Below are 261 nucleotides of genomic sequence, written 5' to 3'. Positions count from 1 at the left end.
CTTTTGAATTTGTTGTTTTGAGAATGTTAAAATTGTTGGCTCTTGAAAGAATGAGGAAAAAGAGAACTGTTATTGAGGATCTAAAAATCATTAGAGTGATTCTTGAAGCAAGAAAAAGCAGTGGATACAAAAAAAATTTCGAAAAAAAAAAAGAGGAGAAAAGAAAAAGAAATAGGAAGAAATAAAGTTGTTATCCAAGGCAAAAAGAGTGTGCTTAAGAACCCTGGACACCTCTAATTGGGGACTCTAGCAAAGTTGGGT

This window comes from Arachis duranensis, chromosome 5, assembly GCF_000817695.3.
Source record: "Arachis duranensis cultivar V14167 chromosome 5, aradu.V14167.gnm2.J7QH, whole genome shotgun sequence".
In the NCBI taxonomy this organism is placed as follows: Eukaryota; Viridiplantae; Streptophyta; class Magnoliopsida; order Fabales; family Fabaceae; genus Arachis; species Arachis duranensis.
Note: the sequence above shows the minus strand (reverse complement) of the source record.